Below are 22,606 nucleotides of genomic sequence, written 5' to 3'. Positions count from 1 at the left end.
CCTCAAAACTCACCCCATATGTTTTTGGTTACCTCTCCAGATTCTTGTCCCTGCTTAGTACCATTTTCACTTTTGGAACACTGTGAAACAACAAAATTACCTGCAAACAAACAATTTGGTTATTTTTGCATTGTCGCTTCTGGGAGCTTGTTGTATGCAAATTGGTTGCCACGTTTCCTCTATTAAACCAGTGCCTGTACTTCCCAAGTATTTCATTTATAAAGGCACTTCTGTGGTTGTGAAGGTGCAGTTTAAGGTAAGTCACCACGAGATAGTTTTGACATTGTTAATGCTGTATCAAAGCAAGATTTTGTTCATAAGAAATAAGAGTATCTAAAAAGTATTAAACTCATTACTTTAATCTCTGTTAGCTATTTTGTGCACACTCCTATTTGATCACCACATATGCTGAATATATTTCCTTGTAAATGTATATGCCTGCATGATGCATAACGATAATATCCCAGTTTGAAATACTTTTAATCATTCTTTTAAAGGAAAACAGATGCCTAGTAAATAAGTTTATAAAAATTAACTTTGACAGCTTAAAGATTTTGCTGATAGCGAGCACCAATACAAGTTATACTCATGATGACCCTTTTAAACTTCTACCTTGTCAAATGCTGTTTGTATTTCTTGGTGCCTGTGTGCAGCTGATGCACCAGGACTTTGGGCATTTGATGCATTGTAAGCAGCAGTCCCAAATCTGCTGACCAGACATTATCTTCTGTATCCAAAACAGAAGAAAAATATTTTGTGCCTTTCACCATTTTGGGCATCTTGCTGTCCCTTCATTTGTGGGATGCCTGAATGCTGTAGGGGACCACATTCTTTGCAGTCCCCTCAAAATCATCCTGCAACCACAAGTGGCTCCATTCCCACCACACCGCACCAGGAGCAGAATCCTCCCTCAACAAGCCTGTACCCAGCCCCAGAAGCAAGTCAGGATCTCATTTGTTTTGTTAGTAGACTTCAAGCAATGATGACCCATACTCTGTCATTGCACAACATTGACCTCTGGAACTGACTATCAATGGGTCCACATGCTGATTGATGTGCACAGCCTCTCTGAGTGGTTACCAGAGACACTGATACTGGAAGTGTCTCATTCCTTCAGGGACACTTGCTTCTGAGTGGCACTGAAGGCAAAAGTGTGGGTGGCAGATTTGTAAAAAGCCTGCATCTCTGACTGTTCCAAGAGTTTGTGATGGTGGGGTGTGAGGGCTATAAGGAATTTACTATTTCTTCTCGAGGTGGCGAGAAAATGACCTGCCACCCAAAGTGAACAGGCTTGGCTGCAGGGTGCAGAGGCTGCCAGTGGCACGATCATGGTACCCAGGACCCGGATATAACTTCAGACAAATTTCAATGACCTTACTGTTGACTTCTTTAAGTTTTCATACCACTTGCATGTGGCATCTGTTATTATCTGTCTTCCCCAATATTCTCCTGCACAGCATCCCTTTTCTGTGGCATACATTGCAGTTCTACACATTTGTTTCTCTCCAAACAGCCATCACTCACGCTGACCTTCATCCAAATACCAACTCACACCATCCCTCATCATCTCTGTCCACAATACTCTCTTTGTGTCCTTAATGCACATTCCACTTCTCAGACTTCTAACTCCTGATGCATGCAATGCTGCAAGTAGTGAGCTCAGAGTTTCTGGGTTGGCTGAAACATTCTGGAGAGAAGGGATTCCACCTCATCTCTGTCTTAAATGTGTAACCCCTTACTCTGAGATTAACCTCTCTGTTCCTAGACTCTCCCCCAAGGGAAAACAACCCCTCCATATATACCCTGTCAAGCCTCCCAGGAATCTTATATCTTTCATTCTTCTAAACTCCAATAAGTATGTGCCCAACCTACATAACCTCTTGGGCAGTACAGTGGTATAGCGGTTAGCACTGCTGCCTCACCTCCAGGGACCTTGGTTTGATTCCAGCCTTGGGTGCCTGTCTGTGTGGAGTTTGCACATTCTCCCCGTGTCTGTTGGATTTCTGCTGGATGCTTTGATTTCCTCCCACAGACCAAAGGTATGTTGGTTAGTTGGATTGGCAATTCTAAATTGCCATAGTGTCGAGGGATGTGTAGGCTTGTGAGCTAGGTGGTAAATGTGGAATTATGGGGTTGTTCTATGGAAGTTCGGTGCATTATCATTCTTTCTTAGAGTGCATACGGTACTTGAGATGTGGTCTCACTGGTGTCATATGTAACTGAAGCAAAACTTCCCTTTTTCTGTATTTAGCTCCCCATGCGTTAAACAGTAACAGTCTATTTGCTTTCCTAATGACATGCTGTATGTGCACAGTAACCTTCTACAACGTATGTATGAGGACACACAAATCCTATTATATCTCAGGCTGTGTAACTCCTTAGATAACTTTTTTTTATGCTTTCTGTCAAAATAGACATTTTCACATTTTCCTGTATAAGACTCTATTTGCCACAACTTGGTCAACTCACTTAATCTAACAATATCTTTCTGTAGCCTCCTTTGGTCTCTTCATTTAAATCATTTATATAAATGGTAAACAGTTAAGGTCCCAACACAAGCTCTTTGGAACACCACTCATTCCTACTTGCCAGTGTGAGAAGACCCATTTATGCTTCGGGTTAGATAACCAATCTTCTATCTATACCAAAATGCTACCCTGTACATCATGGGTTTTTATTTTCCATAATAACCTTTAATGTGGCAAATTAGCAAATGCCTTCCAGAGTCATTAAGCATGGTATATCCACCAGTTCTTTACTTAAAGCATATGGTACCACTTCAAGGAACTCTAATAGATTGTTCAAACAAGGTTTCCCTTTCACAAAACCATGTTGACTCTACCTGATTACCTTTATCCAAGTGTCCTGTTATAACTTTTTACATAATAGCTTCTACTATTTTCCCTATGACAGGTTTTAAGCTAATTGGCCATATAGTTTCCTGCTTTTGAACATTATTGTAAGAAGTGTATAGAAAGCATAACTTTATTATTTTGTTATTAATAATATTATTAATTAATAAAATAAAGGTTCCTAGCTGCTCTTTCAAACAGACTCCTCATTTTGCCACCTTCAAAGACTTATACACATACATGGCCTGGCCTCTACTTTTTTGTAGCCTCTTGAAATTGTATCATTCAGTTTGTGTTGCCTTGGCTCATTCTTCTCTGCATGAAATTGCATCTGTCATGTGTCTAATCACTATACCTGCCTGTCATTTACGAAAGTGAACAGAGCAAATAATAATGAAAAGATTTGACACAAAGACTGTGATAATGGTAGATCAAGTGGTGAAAATGAGAAGAATGTGCAAAATGTGCGACATTAATTTAACCAATGTTTTAAACTTGGTGTCTGGGGCCGACATATTTCACTGAAACCCATGGCATCTTTTGCCTGCTCGTTTTGTTGGTTGTTTCATCATAAACTTTTGCAATTTTAAAGGTGTTTGTTACAACAGACATAATTTAATTTGTGTTCTTTGATATTTTTCTGCTGTTGTTCACTTTAGGTGGTTTTTTAGTTACTACGAAGATGCTGGACATGTTTAAACGACCCACTGATCCCCCAGAATATAATTACCTGTATCTGTTCCCTGGTATGGCTTTTGTTGGAGGTTGCTCTGATCAATAATTATCCTATTGAGCAGGTGAGACCTCTGTGAACTGAATATGTAAATCTGCTCCTCACCACCAGGTTTACTTCTCTTTTTTTTTGTTTACATGCCATTGTTTACAAAGATTTGTCAACTATATTTTGTAATGTTGAGGGTGAGTGATGATAGCACCACATAATACTTAACATCAGCAACAAGTACTTGCAATTACACTAATAGAAGTAGGCCAGTTAGCCTGTTCCATGAAAATGGCTAATCGGATTCAACTTTTCCTCATAGCCCTTAATGCCATTTAGTCAACAGAAATCTATCAATCTCAACTTTAACATTAATGGTCAACCCACCCATGCATGCTGCATGCAGAACAGGTGCCTTAATCCGTCATGCCCGACCCATCTCAGATATTTAAGAGGCTAGAACACTTTCTTGCAGTCTGATCCTGTGATGCAGTTTGAAGAAAGCAATGGAAGATTGGATATTTTCAAAAATGTCAGCATTTGAGAAGAAGGGTAACCCGTACCAAATGGCAAGAATGGTGGAGAGTGGATTGCATGTGGTGGGGGAACGTCTTTGGGAAAGAGGATTGATATTCTGGAGCTGCAGCATTCAACCGTTTCCACTTCCTAGGTCATTTAGTTGTACCTCATAGAAACATGAACCACTTATAAAATTTGAGTCCTTGAATTTACATTTGTCTTAAATCCTGATATCGAGCTGGGTTTTTCTAAATGAGGGTTTTCTGGCAGTGAAGCAGTAGGTCAGCAGACAGAAGGCACTTCCATTTCGTCACTCATCGAGTGTGCATCCAGACATCAGCTGAAATGTCACGGCAATATTCAGCTCCGTCCTCTATTACAGGTACTCAGGGATACAGTAAAGGAAATGTGAAATTACCTACAAAGAAACATGCAGTGGTACAGTGGTACTATCAGTAGATTATAAATTCAGAGACCCATGTTCTGGGATCAGCAGTTTAAATCACACCAAGGTGGGTGGTGAAAATTCGAGTTCAGTAAAATTTGGAACACCATCTGGCTCACTAGTGTTCTGAACAAAATCTGTTCTCCTTACTTGGTTTGGCTGACCTACCTGACTCTAGACCTACAACAAAGCCTTCAGTTCAAGGACAGTGAGGGGGGTGGGCAACAAAAGCTGATTTTGCCAGTGAGCCCTACCTCCCATGCAAAGATAAGAAAATGCACCAAAAACTCAGAATAGACTGAAATCATAGTCCTTTATATTGGAGGAAGCAAAGGAAAGAGAATATACAGTTCTGGCATATTTTGTTAATATGACAAAGAGTAAATGGACTCACCACAATTCAACAGTAGCCTTGGGCTGTTATCTAAGAAAACAAAATATTAAATCAAATTATTATGTTCCTATACTGATGGTTCTATTATTGGCTCATTCCTGATTGCTCTTGATCTTGTATTTATATTGTCTGTGCAGTAAATTGTTGATTACAGGAGAATGATGTAGCACTAAAAAGCACAGAAAATGACACAAGAGTATGAAAAACTGCTTGAGATTTTCCATTCCTAACTTGCTCCAGCATATGGAATGGGAGAATGAGAATGTGTTCCATTCCAGGTACGTTAATAGATAGAAAAATAGGAACAGAAGTCTGCCATTCAGTCCCTCGAACGTGTTCCACCACTCAGTGACATCATGGCTGACCTGTAGCCTAACTTCCTATACTTGCCTTTGGCCCTTTTCCCTTAATACCTTTACTTGACAAAATATATCTTATGTCAGATTTAAAATTAACAACCGATACAGCAACCATTGCCTTTTGTGGAAGACAGCTCCAAACATCTACCACCCTTTGTAAGTAGAGGTGCTTCCTAACATCTCTTTGGAACAATCTGGCCCTAATTCTCAGGCTATGCCCCCTCGTTCCAGAATCCCTAACCAGTGGAAATAGTTTACCATATCCACCCTGTCTTTTTGTGTTAATACCGTGAATTCAGTTAAATGCATTGACATTCAGATAAATTATTTTATGACTTACAAGTGTTTCTTTAATAGATTTAGTTGAAAAGTTCTGAACCAAAATATTTTATGAATTATTCACATGATAACTACCTGATCCTATTTGAGAATTCACAAGTATTTGGTGTCCTTGTTGTTTTTGAGACCCTGCATGTATATATTGGCTCAGTGTGGCAAACAAAAGACACTTCACTATATCTTTTTAGCAGCAAAATGCTCTGGGCCATTCTGAGGATGTGCAAGGAATTAGATAATTGTGAATGTTTCTCCACATCCTGTACAAATTAGACTGAAAATGCATATATTTATTATTCATCAGATGATGTATCTTGGATCAGGGTTGTGCTGTGTTGGAGCTTTAGCTGGACTGTCCTCTCAAAATCCTGCTCTTCTTGGCAATGCTTTGGGAATGATTGGTGTCGCTGGAGAAATTGCTGCTATCCCCGGAGATCTTAGACCTTCTCCTGAACTATTGGCTCAGATGTCAGGTGCGATGGCACTCTTGGTGAGCATTTACTTGGCTGTGTCAGGGTTTTTTTATATTCCTGGCATTACTCACCATCCTCACATCACACTTGTAGGCGTGCTTGGAGCAGCGGTATGGATACCCAGATGCTTATTCCAGTCCAATGCAAGGACGTTTCTGTTGCTGGACTGGGTTTGTGGCAGGTTATGAGACCATCAGCAAGAAAGAAAAGTGTATTTCATCTCATCCTAACAACCTACTTGCTGCAGATATATTTGTTCTTGACAGTATTAGTATGAATAATAACCACACAGTCTTTATGGAGACAAAGTGTGTCTTTGTATTAATAATACTTTCCGTTATGTTGTGTGGCACTATCACTGTGCTAAATGGGATTAATTTTGCACAGATCCAGCAATTCAAAACTAGACAACCATGAGGTGTTGTGTGCTGAAAGCAGAATTGTATTTAACCACAACTTGTAGCCTCATGACCCAGCAAAGATGTCAACAACATGCAACATTACCACATGCATGTTGCCCTCCAAGCCAAAGATTACCCTGACTTGGAACAATAATACTGTCCCTTCATTGTCACTAGGTCAAAACTCTGGAGCTCTTTTATGTGTACCTGCCCCACGGACCTGCTCTGTTCTCAAATGTTGTCTCAATAACCTCATATGTCCCCAGTCCAAAATTGGTCATTCAAATATATTCCATATATGTTATGAAGGAGAAATCTGGAATATATTGAGCACATCCCAGACCTTGACTGCGACACCTTTCAAAAGCAGTCAGAGATTCAACATCAGATCAGCTGTGCCATGCCCCTTTAATGTTCAAAACCTAAAATATTCAATATATATTAACTTCCGGATTTTGTTGAGAGCTTCTAACAAAACTGGTCTTTCTCCTTTGTAGGGGAGTGCAGTGTTGGAATGTTGATTCTCCTGAAGTCAACTAGTCTTGTTTGAATTAAATGGGAGGAGAGAACACATTCTGAACTATTTGTGGCCAGGTGGGAGACTTGGGTGGGGGGTAGTTCTATCAGGGAATCCTTTACGGCAAAGCCAATTCTTTGTCTTATTCCTGCTTTTCCCCGAACTCTCCACCTGCTGGGTGAATGTGTAATGGCTTTCTTTTCATGATTCTCTCTCAACAAGTCTAGTCTCTGCAGAAATGCTATATCAATGTTCAATCAATCCAATTCCATATTAATCAGACTGTCCGGCACCTGTCTTTGATCAACTGCGTGTTGTTTATCAGTCCCATGTACATGGTCCTCGAAAATTTGAAGAGTTCGCATCTTCTTTCATTTTGTTTGGTTTGTTGGTTTAACTAGGTGAAAGTGAGTTCCATTCACTTGATGAGCAGAGACTCAAATCTCCAGCACCCATTGAGATAAATGGACCACGGTGGATTGGCACTTTCTGAATCAAGGGTTTCTTGACTTGAGGTGGCGGGGGTGGGGGGTGGCTGAGCAGTGGGATATGATGATACCTTTTACCATTCAAGGTGGCTCAGGGGACCTGTAGAAATGAACCTAAAATTTGCTGGGTTAGCCAAACTGAAGTTAAATGAAATTAAATGAGAATGAAATGAGGAGTAGAAATGTGAAACTTGGTGAAGACCTAATGATTAGGTAGAGGTGACAAGTCTTTTTTAAGTGTTTGTGTTTAGGCTGAAGACATGTGTGGTTGTTTACATCAAGTCTTGTAACTCAAACAGTAATAGGCTGAACTGTCAGAGTAGCTCTGGAAAAACTGAAGTTTTATTTAAAACAAACACAGTGAATCAAATGTGATAATGTGGACTATTCATCACCTGAATTGTAATTGTCATGGAATTGTGTTAAGTAATTATCACACAGTTGTTTGGATGACATGTAAGTAGTGAACAGTGAGTGGAAGCTAAAGTTTTCTGTTAAAGTTCACGAAGAACAAGGGATAAACACTTTTCCAAGGCAACATAATCAAGGCTTAATGAGTTAATCAATGAAATTGATGTGTAAAATGTAGCATGTTGGTGAGTTTGCCAGTTGTCAAACTGATCATTTTCTGGAGACTGGATAGTGTCAAGTGTGAAATGTAAAGCTTCTTTGTGTGGAAAGCATTTCAAGCAGCTTGTCTCATAGTAAAATTCAGCTAGCTCGAGAGTCAGTGATCAATGATGAACAATTGAGCCAAAGTGAGCTCATGACCTGTTCTGGTCTGATCTTTGGACAAGTTGGTGTAAAGGGGTTCTCTTGTGATCATAAGCATTTTATGGTAAATTTTTGTGGGTTTTTTATACTGTACTTTGCTTTAATAAAGAACATTGGGTATGTTCTATTGTTAGAACTGCTTTGAAATTTTGGTATCCAGAGTAAATCCGATAGATCAGAGAGAGCCAACAGACCTGTACATCTTTATGCCAATCGATTTGGGCTTAACTTTTGTAACTCCGGTCTCTCATGTTGTGCTAATGGTCTGCAGCAAAACTGAAGTAACCTGTCCAGGACCGAAGCCTGAGCAAACTGTTTGAGAGTGTGGGCTGCCTGAATGTGAGCGTTCCTGTCTTAGTATGTCAGTGAGTCTAAAGGGATGCAAGGACTATATTTGGCACTGACATGATTGCAAGAGTTTTTGGAAGGATATTTAAACATCGGTATGACTTTGGTTTCTACTGAAGATTTTTGTCAGGGTTTGCTCCTGTAGACTTCAGTTTTCCTGAGACATTTATAAGGCGATGAAAATATTCATCCACAGCTGGCAGTTTAATTTCCACAGGCCACTCAGCTTACCTGGATGTTTCACGACTGCTGACTGAACCATATCCCTGTTCCTTTGAAACTTTAACCTGCGAGAGACCCAGTTTCTGTGTGACACCATAACGAGTGACATCGGAGTACTTGCCGATGGAGAGGCTGTGAGCTCATGAGGAGAGATGTACATATTTAACTATTTCACAGTATGACTGTACTTTGTTGCAGTCAAGCAATGTAGACTGCAAATGAGAAACAAACGTGTGCACAAAAGGGAAACGTGTGTTTACTCTGCCTATCCACAAAGTAGATGCCTATTTTTGACTTGTTAGATGCACAACCATTGCTCCTGTTGTTATTACTGTAGCATCATTTACTGAAATGAAAGGTGTTACGTCACAGGGTAAACTCTCCTGCTTAATTTAAACCAGCAACACAGAAAAGATTTATCCCATGCAGTAATCTGTGAAAATTCAAGAGGCCAAGAACTATTTAAAGTAAAAATTAACAACTTTATTTCTTAAAGTATAACAGAGAATAATTACCTAAAAACAATTTACAACTTCTTCCTCTAACTTCTCTTTTACTTTCCCTTCTATAATACTAGTCCGATAAAACCCCCGATTACGATTTACTGAAAAAAATTCAAATTTTCAAAACCAGCCCCTGCCGAATCTTCTCTTTGCAGGTTTGCTCTCCAGGTCAGTGTCGATGCCTTTCTTTGTACAAATTCCTTCCCGTGACAGGTACCTCTCAGACAGTTCTGATTAACAGTCTACATCTGTTGGTCAGGTGGAGTTCTCCTGTCAACTGTTCAATTTTCTCCTAAAGCATCGGATTGTGTCATTGGCTTTTAAGATTGTCAGGATACATTCGATTGGAATTTGGTATTTTTTGGGATATAATTTAAACTGATTGGCCTAATTCAAATCTGTTTTTGTCTCCAGGCAACCCAGCTCATTTAGCTTTCGACCAAGTGTTACATTGTTACCTTATTCAGAACACTTGGTGCTGTCAGGTAGCTCTGCAAGCTTTTAACTGTGTTAAAGGTACAGTACATCCACATCTTCATAACAAAGGTAAAGCTTAAAACTTAAGGGGCTATCCAGACATCAGCCCAATTTTCTAAATCCTTTGTCACTGGACCCATTCTTCCCCTTTGCAGATTGCTTGGGACCCATCATGTTAAAGGCAATATAAAAATATCTGATGCTGGTCATTGCTTTAAAAACAACCTAAATCCTTAAGTAGGTACACAAGTTACTGATTTTATAGATATTAAGATGCATGAATGGACAAGTGCAGCTTCACATTGAATCCTTTATGCTTAAGGAAAAAAATTGCATTTTCAAGTGAAATCGCATAATTACCACAGTGGTGCAAGACACCACGAATGCACAGAAAAGATTTTTGATGTAATTTCTAAATGGAGGTTGTTTTAGTCCTAGTTCCATTTTTGATTTTCTCTCATAGTAAATAGAACTTATTTTAAAAATTTTCTGCAGGACTTGGAATTGCCTCTCGTATCCAGATCTCTGACCTTCCCCAGCTGGTTGCTGCTTTCCACAGTCTGGTTGGTTTAGCTGCCATGCTTACCTGTGTGGCTGAGTATATGGTGGCATATCCTCATTTCAGTACAGACTCTGCAGCAAATTTAACCAAGCTCATAGCCTACCTTGGCACCTACATAGGTGGAGTGATGTTCAGTGGTTCTCTTGTTGCTTATGGCAAATTACAAGGTGAGTTTGAAGTCATCTGCATTTTAAATAGAACAGTACAGCAGAGAAACAGGCCCTTTGGCCCACCATATCTACACCAACCAGATGCCATTCAAAACTAATCACATCTACCTGTACATATTCTGTATCCCTCTCTTCCCTTCCCTCTTCATGTGTCTGTTTAAATGCCTCTTAAACCTTGCTCATACATCTATTTCTACCACTTACCCTTGCTGTGCATTTCAAGCACCTAATACCTTCTATATTAAAAAAAAATCTTTGTTTGCAAATCGCCTTTACATTTCTCCCCTCTCACCTTAAACCTAAGCCCTCTATCCACTCTATCATGCTTCTGATTATTTTATACAATTCTATCAGGCCACCCCTCAGCCTCCTATGCTCTAGCAAAAACAACTGAAGCCAATATCCTGGTAAATATTCTGCACCTTCTCGAAAGGCTGCACATCTTTCCTATAGTTTGGGGACAAGAACTGCACATATTTCAAATGTGACCCAACTAAAGTTTTATACAGCTACAACATAACTTGTCAACATTTATACTCAGTGCCCTGACTCGGCAGACCAGCATGCCGTACGCCTTCTTTACCACCTTATCCAGTTATGTTGCCACTTTCAGGGAGCTATGGACTTGAATCCCAAGATCCCTCAGTATATCAGTGCTCCTAAGGGTCCTGCTATTTACTGTATAGTTTCCTCTTGTGTTTGACTTCCCAAAATGCACCATCTCACACTTGTCCAAATTCAACTCCATCTGCCATTTCTCCACCCAATTTTCTGATTGATATATATCCTGCTGTATCCTTTTGATAACTTTTCTCACTATCCACAACTCCACCCATTTTTGAGCCAGCTGCAAACTTACTAATGAGACCACCTACATTTATACCTAATTCATTTATATATATTACAAACAACAGAGGTCCTGGCACTGATCCTTGTGGAACACCACTGGTTACAGACTTCCAGTCCGAACCACCACCCCTCCCCCCACCGCATCCCCCACCTACCAGGGGTGGCGCAGTGCAAAAGGAGGTACAGAGGCTCATTGGTTAGTTCTGCTGCCTCATAGCAGTCAGGACCCAGGTTCAAATCCATTCTTGGGCGACTCTGTGGAGTTTTGCGTTCTCCCTGTGTCTGCATGGTTTTCGTCCAGGTGCTCCAGTTTCCTCCCACAGTCCAAAGATGTGAGGTTAGGTGGTTTTGGCAATTTAGCATTGCTAATGTGTCCAGGGATATGTAGGCTAGGTGGATTAGCCATGAAAAATATGTGCTTATAGCGGTAGGGTGGTGGGGGGTTGGGTCTGTGTAGGATGATCTTCAGAGGGTTGATGTGAACTTGATGGACTGAATGGCCTGTTTCCATGCTGTAGGGATTCTATGATCTATGAACTATCCTCTGTCTCCTTTCACCAAGCCAATTTTGTATTCAATTTGCCATCTTACCATGTGATTTAGCCTACCTTGAGCGACCTTATCAAATGCTTATGTAAAGTCCATGTAGACATCATCCCTTGCCTTACCCTCATCAATTATCTTCATGACTTCCCAAAAAATTCATTCAAGTTTGTGAGACACGACCTCCCCAGAAAAGAAATGCTGGCTATGCCTAATAAGTCTTTCCAAAGAAGATCCTGAAACTTCTCTAATAATTTCCCTGCCACTGATGTCCGGTTCACTGGCTCATACTTTCTGAATTATCCTTGTTAAACACTCTTAAAGGAACACCACTGAGTATTCTCGAGTCTTCTGGGACCTGATTTGTGGCTAAAGAGGGTACAAAGGTCTCTGTCATGGCCCCAGCATTTGTCTCCCTTGTCTTCCTTGTTATCCTGGGATAGATCCAATCAGACTTACCTGCCTTAATTTTTTTCAAGACTCCCAACACCTCCTTCTTAATATCGATGCCTCAGAACATCAACATACCTCTCCCTAATCTTACCATCATCCATGTCCTTCTCCTTAGCAAATACCGATGCGGAGTACTCATTAACAACCTCACCCACTTCCTCTGACATCGTACATAAATTCCCTCCTTTGTCCTTGAGTGGACCTACCCTTTCCCCAGTCCCCTCTTGCTCCTAGTCTATGTATAAAATGCCTTGGGATTCTCCTTAATCTGACTTGCCAAGGACATTTTGTGGCCCCTATTCGCCTTCCTAATTTTGTTTAGGTTATTTTCTGCATCCTATCTATTCCTCATGAACCTTGTTTGATTTTAGTTTCCTAAACCATAGGTATGCTTCATTTTTCTTTTTTGACTAAACCTTCAATCTTGTCATCCAGGGTTTCCAAAAGTTGCCATCCTCATAGGAATATGAGGATGTTCCTTCTGCTATCTGCCCCCTTAATTTCTCCATAAATACATGTACTTTTGAAAGAAAATCAAACCAGTTGCTGTTGGAAGAAGCTGATTAGTGCAGTCAGATTTTCAGAAGGTCCAGACCTGGAGACTCCGCAGAATAAATCGCAATCTTTTCACCTCTGGGCTTTAAGGTTAAATGGAAGGAATGAAACATTAAGTTCCACTCCCCTCACCCCTTCAGATGGTTGTTATGGGTTGTTAATTTAATATGTCTAAGGTCAAGGCTAGTAAAGATTAGAAGATAATAATTGTTTGTAACAGACATCCTGGACAGCAGGATGGACAGGAAATCATTTTTTATGGATCGAGGATCCCTCTAAAGTGGCTACAATGTTCAGTTGAAAACACAAAGGCACTCACTGGGAAGATAGCAGGGAAAGAGACATCTAAGATAATAATAATAATACAGGATTAATTCCTCAGTTTGGCACGGCAAAGGTGGCTTTTGGCTATACTGGATCTGATTTTTTAGTCATGAATTTAAAAGATGGCATGTCATCTAGGATGAAGGGGCGTCTACAATCCTGTGATTGTGATATCAGTAAAATTGAGATGCCCGCAAATGTGTGAAAATAGAAGGACAAGAACTTTTCAAATCAGACTCCTTTGGTTTGAACAGTTTCTGTATTTAAAATGCTAAAATAGTTGGAAGTAGTCTAGTAGAAGGTGTTAGTTCGAAGTCAGTCTACATGTCTGATCTTAAGATTCACAAAATTCTTAATATTTGGAATTTGTATAATGTCACGTTTAGGTTCCGATATCTCAACAGTTACAGGCTTTTTCACATCAATTAACATCGACCTGGCCAAAGAAACACTGGCATCGCTACTAGGAAAACCAGGACCACAAACACCAGACAGCACCAACTTCATCAGCAAAGACAACATCCTCAAGCTAGTGGACCTGTGCCTCACTACCCACTTCACATTCAATAACAACACCTACAAACAAGTCAACAGAACACCTATGGGATCACCAATATCAGGGCTCACATCGGAAGATGTAATACAGAGACTTGAACAAGTTGCCCTCCCATCTATGCAAACCAAACTTTGGGTCTGCGATGTGGATGACACCTTTGTCATCACAAAATGGAACAAATCCGAGGAAACATTCAGCGCCATCAACAATATCCTGACAGGCATAAAATTCATAAAAGAGGAGGAGAACTACAACAGACTCGCATTCCTAGACGTGACTGTTAAACATACAGTTAATGGAGAGCTAAACTAACATCATTTACAAGATACAATGCAAGAACTGTAAAAAAAATCTACATCAGACAAACAAGTAGGAAACTTGCCACCAGGATTCATGAACCCAAAGGACATGACCCACTATCACTAGTTTCCATTTATACAGACAAAGACAACATACACATCCTAGGACAGGTGAAACAAAGACACACATGAGAATTCTTAGAGGCAGAGCATTCTAACTTCATCAATGAACACATCGATTTAGATCCCATCTCCCTTTCGTTCAAAAAAAAGGATCGGAAATGATATCACCCACCTTAAGAAACTAAGACCTATAAATAGAGAGGCGGGATATATCACCAGCATTCACTGAAGACTCTCACTGACGACATTATCTAGTCATGGTGACAAAACATCTGAAAACAAACCTTCCAGTTCAGTGAGCTAACTTACATAATCATCATCAACCTGAGCTACAAATCTTCTCATATCTCAACAATGCTAATTGTACAAACTCACTTCTGACTTGTCCCAGTTTCCAAACAATGAAGCAGGTTTCTCAGTTTTAAAATTGCATTCTGTGTTCTTAAACTCCACATGTTTAATAACAGAACCATCTTGTCATACAAGTTCTTGCTAGATCTGTCCACAGTGCTGGCTATTCTCCACCTTGCATTAGAACATTAGTGGTTTTGCACAGTAGGCCTGGAAGTAGGCCTGTGACAGTTACATCTTTTCCATGAGTAGAGGAGGAGACACTAATTAGCAATACATTTTTGGGGAGGTGATGGCATAGTGGTAATTTCACTGGACTGGTATTCTAGACCCCCAGGTGGACATGAGTTTGAATCCCGCTATGGCAGGTGGTGAAATTGGAGTTCAATAAAAATCTGGAATGACGATGTAACAACTGTTGTTAAAAAAAAAAGACCCATCTGGTTCACTAATGCCCTTTAGGGAAGGAAGTCTCTCATCCTTACCTGGTCTGGCCCACATGTGACCAATCTGGTTGACTCTTATTTGTCCTCTAGATGGGCAATAAATGCTGGCCTGGCCAGTGACACCGACATCCCATGAACAAAATAAAAATTAACTCCACCAATCGACCCAGCAAGATCTTAAAGTCCTTCCATTCACAGACAATTTCCTCCTGTCTGCCCATATGCAGGGCAAATATGTGGGACTCTGCAGAGCAACTCCAGACCGCTGCTGTTTGGGTGCAGAGCTGCCTATTGATGCAGGTTCAAGGGATGCTAATCTTTCAGTGGATATCCAGTGAGCAATGAGTTGCTGTAGGAACCATATGTGGTAAGTTTGAATTGAAATCAGAAGTGAGTGATACTAAAGGGGCAGAGTAAATAATTGTGAGGTACTTTTGGTAAGGAACAGAGGGGAAAACCTGCTGGTCCTTGCAAAATCTCTTCCAAAAATCAAGGTGACTCACATGTAGCCAAAAATCATACGACTCATCCCAGATATTTGTTTTATCGTATGAAAATCTTCATTTTATCCAAAATGCTGTTGTCTGGTTTCGTTCCCAAACCATATTTCACTAGCCCCTCATCTTTGTCTTAAACTTCTGTTGGCTGCTATTGCTCAATACCTCAAATTCAACATTAACATTACTGTGTTGAGTTCTTTCCATGACTTCACTCCTCTGCCAATCCTACAATATCCCCACCTTATGTACGTTGTTCTTGCGACTTCTATCTTTTGTTAATTCCATCTCATGTCCCATCATTGTCAGATGTGCCCTCAGCCACCCAAGATTTTGAATTACATGACACCCTGCTCCCTGCCCCAACCCTTCTTTGCTGCTCTTCAACTCTTCCTTGATGTTTCTCTTAATATTCCCATCCCTTTGACCAAGCTTTTGGTCACTCCTTCTGATTGCTGGTTTGGCTTGGAAGCCATCTTTTTCTGTTCATCCACGACCCACTTTGGGATGTCTGGCTGCAGTGAAAGTTATCTTGTTGTTTAGCAATAGCCAGTAAATACTTAGCGACCTGCAAGATGCATGCAACAAAATTGTTCTGGTGATGTCTGAACCATAATGTGAAATTTTAATTCAGCTGTTCAACAGGAATTTTGAAAACTTCACTGTTGTGAGGTAAGCTGTGTTCATGGAATATACTCCTGTCTTTGATCGAAGTAAAAGTGGTTCAGAAATAAAGTTCCATGCATAAAATGAGATGGGGTGAGTTCTGCTGTTTATTGGATACTAGATAGATTTAATAACATAAATGAATTTTTAAAGTTATCTTAATGGATGAAACTTGTTTTGAAATACCTCTGTCATAATCCTTCAATTTAGATATCAAAGCTGTGTACAGTTGGTTGTGCTATAACACAGTAGTTCTGTTCTCACGCAACCTCGTGTTATAAGAAAATCGCGTAATAGCAGCAATATTGAAACTAATGGGGCTGGAATCACATTATAACCAACACACGCTTTCAAAATTCGCACTTTAGAAACAGTGTTCCTAATTCATCAATCGTGTTTTAGCAAATTTGCATTAATGAAACGCGTTAGAGCAGAACATCGTATATGTTTCGATAAGGTCGCCAGTCATTCTTCTAAATTCCAATGAGTGCAGGCTCAAACTACTCTGGGTATACATTGTAGACATTGGTGGTGGAGGTGTTGATGGGGTGTGGGGACAGCAAACAAATTTGGTTGGTACATCTTAACAAGGCCACAGTGAGTTCTTTTCAGGGCAGAGAAAATGCAATTGCAAACGTATCAACATTGTTCGAAAAGAAAAGATATAAAAGCTTATCTCGTGCAGGAGGAGCACACATAGAGCAGGAGCGGACATAGGACTGCTGGGTTAGTGAGGCTGTATATCTGGGTGGTTGCTTTACCCGAAACACTACTTGGGTAATGTCTCCCACCCATCCTCCTCCTCTAACCAAAAAAAAGATTCTGTGTGCCAACTGGTAAGGTGACAGTTACAGGGAGGTAGTCACACCTCAGGTAAAAGAAGAAGGCAGATGGGTTACCATCAAGGGTGGAAGGGAAATCAACAGGCAGTGCAGGGAACCACTGTGGCCATTCCCCTCAACAACAAATGTTATATTTTGGATACTGTTATGGGGGATGACTTACCAGGGATAAGCTGTGGGGTACAGGTCTCTGGCACAGAGTCTGTTCCTGTTGCTCAGAATGGATGGGGGAGGAGGAGCAGAGCATTTGTCATCAGGGACTCCACAGTTAGGACAGAAAGGAGGTTCTGTGGGAACGAGAGAGACTCATGATCGGTGTGTTGCCTCCCAAGTGTCAGGCTTTGTGGATTGTCCCTGATCATGTTTTCGGGATCCTTGAGGGGGAGGGGGAACAGCCCCAAGTCGTGGTCCATTTAGGCACCAATGGCACAGGTAGGACGAGAGATGGGGAGCTAGGGTGGAAGCTTAGAGCTAGAACAAACAGTTGTTATCTCTGGTTTGTTGCACGTGCCATGTGCTAGCAAGGCGAGGAATAGGGAGAGAGAAAAGTTGAACATGTGGCTACAGGGATGGTGCAGGAGGGAGGGTTCTGGGGTAGGAGGGACCTCTAAAATCAGGATAGTCTTCACCTGAAGCAAAGGGGTACCAATATCCTGGGGGGAGATTTGCTAATGCTCTTCAGGTGGGTTTAAATTAATTCAGCATGGGGATAGGAACCAAAATTGTAGTTTGAGTATATGGGAGATTGAGAGTAGTGAAGGCAGAACTAAGGTTTCAAGAAGTTGGTTTGAAGTGTGTCTGCTTCAACGCCAGGAGCATCTGGAATAAGGTGGGTGAACTTGTAACATGGTTTGATACCTGGGATTTCGATGTTGTGGCCATTTTAGAGATATGGGTAGAGCAGGGTCTGGATTGGTTATTGTAGGTTCCGGGATTTAGGTATTTCAGTAAGAACAGAGAAAATGATAAAAGAGGAGGAAGGTGTGGCACTGTTAGGCATGGACAGTATTACCATTGCAGAAAGGACATTTGAGGACTCATCTACAGAGGTCGTATGGGCTGAGATTAGAAACAGGAAAGATGTTACCCTGTTGGGAGTTTTCCATAGGCCTCCAAATAGTTCCAGAGATGTAGAGGATAGGATAGGAGATAATCCTCAATAGGAGCAGGAGTGGTAGGGCAGTTGTTATGGGGCCTTTAACTTTCCAAATATCGACTGGGATTACTATAGTTCAAGTACAGTGTGTGCAGGAGGGTTTCCTGACACAGTATGTACACAGGCCAATAAGGGGCAAGGCCACATTAGATTTGGTGCTGGGTAATGAACCCAGCCAGGTGTTAGATTTGGAGGTAGATGAGCACTTTGGTGCTAATGACTACAGTGAGAGCCTTTTTCCTTGGATAGCGATGGCTAGCACAAGGGGACATAGCTTTAAATCGAGGGCTGATAGATATATGACATATGTCAGAGGGAGTTGCTTTACTCAGAGAGTAGTAGGGGCGTGGAATGCACTGCCTGCAACAGTAGTAGACTCGCCAACTTTACGAGCATTTAAATGGTCATTGGATAAACATTAAGATGAGTAGGTTAGATGGGCTTCAGATTAGTTCCAAAGGTTGGTGAAGTATCGAGGGCCGAAGGGCCAGTACTGTACTATAATGTTCTATATTCTAATTTGCAATCCCACCCTGATATACTCCCTCACTTTCTTTCTCCCTGTTTATCTGTCATGGTGGGTTTTTTTGCTACACCTCTCAATCCATCCATTTTTTCTTAATGTTTTGATTCTAGGTTTAGAAATGCCACATCTAAGACTGGTACATCTGTTCTCAATTCAGTATATGTTTGTAGCACTCAATTCAGTATATATAAGCAGCACATAGGTAACTGGTGATTTTTGACGACAGTGAGTTTAGAAGTCATCCTTTGTCTTGTTTCTTAGAGATATTGATATGAGTTTTCACAAGTGCAGAGTTTTGTTTTAGTTTTGGTCAGCTGCCCCATCTGGTCCTCAGCTCTTTCTGAGGAAGAACCTTCCTTTAGCATAGACTATTAATTACTTAAGAAATGTACTAAAGTAGCATGTGTATTAAAATAACATACTTAATATTTTGTAAACAATGACAGTACTTGTGCTAAATGATAATTTTCCTCTCATATCAAAAAGAATAGTGACTTATTAAAGCAGCTTTGTGAAACTTTCACGGAATGATCTGTGTAATGCTTTGAGCAAAAGAGATAAAAGGAAAGTTCTTGAATGCAAAAATAACAGCTCTCTACTTAAGACAAAAATGGCAATACCCTTGTTTATAGGGACATGTTGTCTGTCAATAAAAGTCTGTAAAAATCTTTTTATGTTTGCTTTGAAATAAATTGCAATTCTAAAGGATTTTAAAAGCTATCTTGTTTAACTCCTTCCCTCCCTAAGCATTCACTGCTTAGTATGGAGTCATAAGAGTCAAACAGCACAGAAAATATCAAAACATAGAAACCATGAGCAGGTGTAGGCCATTCAGCCCTTCCATCATTCAGTATGATCATGGCTGATCCTCTGTCTTTATGTCATGTTCATACTTTCCCCCCATTTCCCTGATGCCTTTGAAATATTTTTAAAAATTATAAATCTCTTTCTTGAGCATATTCAGTGATTTGGCTGTCTTCTGTGATATCAAATTCGTCTCAGTACCCTGGTGGCTCAGTGGTTAACACTGTTGCCTTATAGCGCCAGAAACCTGGATTCAATTCCAGCCTTGGGTGACTGTGGAGTTTTCATATTGTCCCCGTGTCTGCGTAGCTTTCCTCTGGGTGCTCCAGTTTCCTCCCACAGTCCAAAGATGTGCAGGTTAAATGAATTGGTCAATGCTAAATTGCCTAGTGTTCAGGGATATGTAGGCTAGGTGTAGTAGTCAGTGGAAATGTAGAGTAATAGAGTAGGGGGAATAGGTCTGGGAGGATTACTCTTCAGAGGGTTATTGTGGACTCGTTGGGCCACATGGCCTGTTTCCACAGTGTCGGGATTCTGGTGCAATCATATTCTTGCGACAGTGTGACAATCATAAGTGCATGGAGTGCTCCAGCTATGGTCTATCATCTTGTACTGCTGCATCATAATTTCCTTGTCCCTGCATGAATTCAGTGCCTCAACTAATAAATGCAAGTATCCTGTTTACCTTTGTAACCACCTGATTTCCCTGTCCTGCTGCCTCCAGGAATCTATGGGCATGCACAGCAAGGACCCTCTGATCTTCTGTACTTCATAAGGTCCTACCATTAAACATCTACTCTGTTGCCTTGCTAGCCTTCCCAAAATGCATCACCTCATACTTTTCAGGATTATGTTGCCTTTATCATTGTTCTACCCGTTTGACCTGTCATCTACATCGTCCTGCAGTCTGAAGCTTTCCTCCTCATTATTTACCACACCATCAATTTTTAAGTCATCTCTGAATTTACTAATCATACCTCCTACATTTATGTCTAGATCATTAATGCACACAAGAATGAACCCTGTCTTACACACTGGACTCAGGCAACCAATCACAAAACCAGCCTTCAAACGTCACCTCTGTCTCCTGCCACTACGCTAATTTTCGATCCAATTTGTCAAATTGCTTTGGATTCAATGGGCTGTTGGCTTTTTAACCTGTCTGCCATGTAAGACCTTCTTAAAAGCCTGAATGATGTCCATGCAGACAGTATCAACTGCACCACCCTCAATGACACATCTGGTCAGCTCTTTGAAAAACTCAAAACTTGTCAGATATGATCTTTCACAACAAAGACATGCTGACTGTCCTTTATTAATCCTGATTCTCCAATTGGAGCTAAATTTGTCCAGCTGTTTTCCTACTACTGGTGTCAGATTTACTGGCATATTATTCCCTGATCACCTTTCTGAATAATAATACCACATTCACTGTCACTTCGTCTCCTGGCACCTTTCCTATGGCGAGAGAGATTTTGAAAATTCAATTCAGGCCCCTGCAGTCTACCCCCTTGCCTACAGCAGCCTAAGATGCATCTCATTTTGCCTGGGGAACTCATCCAGTTGTTGAAACCACTAATACCTCTTCTTTCTCAATTATAATTTGCTCAAGTATATTACAGCTGTCATCTCTGATTTCATATTACCGCAAAGAAAAAGAAATGAATGCTTGAAATCAGAAGTAAAAACTGGAAGCACACAGCAGGATGATCTGCATCTGAAACTAACTGGTAGGTACACAGGAGCAGGAGTGGGTCTGTTGTAATGTCCCCAAAGCTTCTATGACTACTGCATTCCCTGCCCCTCAACCCTTTAACTCGATCCCATTGAGTTAAATTGAAGCTGATCTGTCCCTCCATTCTATTTGCTCATCTTTCAACCAGATTCCTTCCTATCCTCAACTAAAAACATTCTCAGTCGAAAAATCCTAATGGATAAAAACCCGCACATTGTTTGGAAAGAGTTTTTATTATAATTTGTTCATGGTATCACATTCACCGCCCATCCCTAATTGCCCTTGAGAAGGTGGTAATGAGCTGCACAACAAAATGTAAAAATCCGTACGAAACAATGCTATTCTTCTGTTTTTCAGATGCGTTGAATTCAGCACCACTTCTGCTTCCAGGATGCCACTTTTTCAATGCAGGTCTGCCAGCAACCAGCGCTGGAGCAATTGTTCCTTATTTGATTGACCCAGCTGGTATTGCCTGTTTGGGATCTGTATCTGCTCTGTCTGTGGTTATGGTATGTAACAGAAAACAGTCAACAAGTAACACTTGCAAGTAAATAAAAATGATGCCTGAGAGACGTGGCGGTAACTTTGGGAGTTACAGATGTCCCCTGGTCAACCTGCAATAGAAACATGCTTCTTTGGGGTGATAATCTTCTTGTAGAAAGGATGAGATTTCTCGTGATTTGTGGCTTTCTTTAAGAATTAAAAGTGGAAAAATGTTCCTGTTATTAGATCCTCCAGGCACAGTGGAAAGTCAGGCCTGTGGAAATTCCAGATAGATCTCCTCCATGTCAATGATTAGATGGAAAATTGAATTGGCTCCATTAGGTACTATCCTGTCCCTCACCCTGTTGCCTTGTTTTTCAGTGGAGAAAAGGGAGAAGGGTAATTCATGAAATTTCTGTATCAGAGAAATTGAGCGTTCTGGAGGGATTGTAGGGATGGAGGAGGTCATGCAAACAGGTAAGGGGCAATTCCATAGAGGGGGTGAAATGTACAGTTCTTTTATATTTGTCTCCATACAAGAAATCAGTAATGGATAAGCAGAATGTGAACAGGTGGAAGAAACCAAAAACAACATGTATTTAAAAAAAAAACGTTTGGAATCCTGTGGCTCCTTTATATTGTAGAAAAATCTGCAGCAAAATCCTTCCTGCTTACGCCAGGATCATTGTAATCAGTGATCAATATATCAGAAATTGTGTGCCCCTGCAATTTCTATTGGTTTTTAGCTTATAGGGAACACAAGTTCTTCTAGACCCTGACTATACAATTCCACTGACACAGATATTGTTAGATCATGAAATATGTTTTATTATTAGA

General features: G+C 40.6%; 1 pseudogene; it reads left to right on the top strand.

The window, feature by feature from the left end:
• The window catches only part of LOC140479462 (NAD(P) transhydrogenase, mitochondrial-like), a 184,778-nt pseudogene that overhangs the window by 88,890 nt on the left and 73,282 nt on the right, over positions 1-22,606 (top strand).

The sequence above is a fragment of the Chiloscyllium punctatum genome, chromosome 1, assembly GCF_047496795.1.
Source record: "Chiloscyllium punctatum isolate Juve2018m chromosome 1, sChiPun1.3, whole genome shotgun sequence".
Classification (NCBI taxonomy): domain Eukaryota; kingdom Metazoa; phylum Chordata; class Chondrichthyes; order Orectolobiformes; family Hemiscylliidae; genus Chiloscyllium; species Chiloscyllium punctatum.
This window is presented reverse-complemented; position numbering and strand designations above follow the sequence as displayed.